Genomic DNA, 2970 nt, shown 5'->3' on the forward strand with positions numbered 1-2970 from the left:
CTGGATGGAGGGCCCACCCCCCGGCCACCCCCTCCACCACCCCATGCCACCGCCCTGCCCAGGCGCCCACAGAGAGGAGAGGTGGGAAGACCTGGGGAGGCCATGGAGATGGGGGGAGAGGGCTACGGACATGAAAAATGCAAAGAATAGAAAGACAGCCATCAAGGCCCGGAGAGGTGGGCCAAGGCCCACAAACCGCATAAGGACAAGAACAGGGAAAAGCTCAAGGATAGAAAGAAAGGCTCATAGGGACAAGAGAGCAGCCCACAGAAAAGCAAAAGGACCTCAGAGACCAGGGGAAGCTCATGGACACAGACAGCCCCCGTGAAGATGGGGAGAGGCCAGAGACACAAGGGAGAGGCCCATGGAAACAGAAAGCACTCTAATATGGGAGTGGTCCATGGGAACAAGGAAGCATACCACAGAGGCAGGGAGAGCGCCACGGAAACAGGGGGAAGGCCTGCATACATCAGGGGACACACAGAGACAAGGATGTGGCTCATAGACACAAGAGGCCCACTGAGGCAGGAGCAGCTGGCCCATGGAAATGAGAGAGAAGCCCCCCCAAATAGAAATAGCTCCCACAGAAATGAGGGGCTGTGTGGTGAGTATGGGACTTCTCCGTAATGCATAGAGAAATCCTTGGGATCCATGGAGATGAGTGGGTAGGGAGAAAGGGCCCTCATTCTCTAGGCACCAGAGCAGAGAAGCAGTGGGAAAGGGGGATAAGACAAGGGCAGGGAGCTGGAGGGCAGAACCAGAGGTGGGAGACTCCCTCCCAGGGAAAGCTCTGCAGCCTCTCAGAGGGAGTTGAGTAGGGGGATGGAAGAGAGAAGTGACACAGATCCTGGAGTGGGGGTGGGTGGTGCACGGCTGGGTGGAGGGTGAAATTGGGGAGAAGAAACATGACAGTTGGTGCTGAAAGCTGCGCCTGTGACTCACCACCACCCCCGATGCTCGTGATGGGGAGGAGACACTGACACACTCACGTGCAGCCCCCAGCACACGTGACCACATGCCTCGCACACACAACTGGCACATGGCAACTCTTGGAGCACAGGCTGGCCTGGTATGGGAAGCCCTCTGCAGCTGGCATGTGGGGCATCCCCAACACACATCTGACACATACATCTGACCCTGGAAGACCGCCAACTTCGCACATACCTCCTCACCCTATTTGGGCAACACCTTCAGACCCCTCAAAACCCACCCTCAGCTCCAGCTAGGCCTGAAAGCCCAGACTCACACCTGCCTCTTGGCCCTTGCTTATACAACACCCCAACATAGAACACCTACCCTAGGTTTATCCTGTCCCAGAAGTCCTAGTCCTGAGCTACTACCTACAGAAAGTCTGATCAGGCCTCAGCTTATTCCTGTATCTCCTGAAGAGAAGGGACTTAACCAACCAAAATAAGTTGAAAAGTCCAAACAAAAAGTCCTAGCAGAAAGAGGCCTGAGAAGCCAAGCTGGATTCTCAGATTCTCACATGGGGAAAAGGAAGCCTCTGCAAGAGCAAGAACCTGCCCAAGGGCACAGAGCCTGTCACAGCCTGAGCCCAGCTTCCACTTCTCTGGCTCCCACCCCACGTGATTTCACTCTAAGGGAAAACCCAGACTGCCTTAGAGAAGGCTGGTCCTAGCATTAGAACACAATGATTCCAAACTTCTTTCCTCTACTTCTTGCATATACCCATTCAACTGAACTTCCTTCCTTCCAGGCAGTAGAGCCTGAGGGGTGATGATCCTGGAATCAGCTCCTGGATTGAAATCCTGGCTCTGTCTCTTCCTAATTATGGGAACTTGGGCAAATTCTCTGTGCCTCAGTTTCTTTGTAAAGTTAGGATAATAGTTTCTCCCTCATAGGGTTGTTGAAAGGATTAAACTGAACAATGCATGTAAAGCACTGAACATAATACCACATCATAACACTCAGGAGATGTCAGCTATTATCAGGCTCCTTGAGACACTAATAAAAATAGCTCCTACATAGCTTTTACTCTGCAGCTCACAACCACCATGAGACAGGCTGTTATCATCCCCATTTCACAGACAAGGAAACTGAGGCACAGGGGAGTTAGTTGCCCAAGGTCCCATGGCTAGGAAGTGACAGGATCAGGATTCCAATCCAGGCAGCCTGGTTTAACGACATGGGCCTGGTGTTAGGGAGTACCCAGCTAAAGACCAAAGGGACAGAGCAAAGCTGAAGCTGATGATGAAAAGTCAAACCTGGGTCTCTGTGTTCTGTCCTTTAGTAGCTTTTTAGTCTCAGGTAGGTAAATGACCCAACTGTGAGAGTCAGTTTCCTTATCTGACAAATGGGTAGGGGGGAAGGGGCTAGAAATTGGACCAAGGGAATCTCTTGCAGCTCCCTGCCCTTGGGTTAAGGTAGTTCTGGAAACTTTGGGTAGGGGAGGGGGGCTGGCCAGTACGAGGATCCAAAGCCATGACTTTGGTGTTGTAAGGCTGCTCTCTAACCAGCTGAGCTAACTGGCCAGCCCAGCTCTGGAAACGTTTCTAACAATATTGGGGCAACACAGTCCCAAGGTCCTGAAGGCCACAAAGGGAGGTTGAGTAGAACGGCAGAGCCACTTGGATACATGGGGACTCCACTCTCCTTGACCTGTGCAGGGTCAGAGTCACCCTGGAAGGAAGCAGAACAGAGCCGTCCGCTACGAAGTCCCTTCCTTCAGGCTCTTACCCTAATTGTCCTTCAGGTCATCTACCCACTACACTCCGTTTTTGCGAATGAAACTGGCTGTCGCTGCTTTTCCTTTTTCTCCAGATTCCTTCTCTCCTTNGTCATCTACCCACTACACTCCGTTTTTGCGAATGAAACTGGCTGTCGCTGCTTTTCCTTTTTCTCCAGATTCCTTCTCTCCTTGTTTTCTTTTCTTTTTTAAAGATGACCGGTAAGGGGATCTTAACCCTTAGCTTGGTGCTGTTAGCACCACGCTCACCCAGTGAGCTAACA

The sequence above is a fragment of the Galeopterus variegatus genome, unplaced genomic scaffold, assembly GCF_000696425.1.
Source record: "Galeopterus variegatus unplaced genomic scaffold, G_variegatus-3.0.2 Scaffold306, whole genome shotgun sequence".
Taxonomy (NCBI): Eukaryota; Metazoa; Chordata; class Mammalia; order Dermoptera; family Cynocephalidae; genus Galeopterus; species Galeopterus variegatus.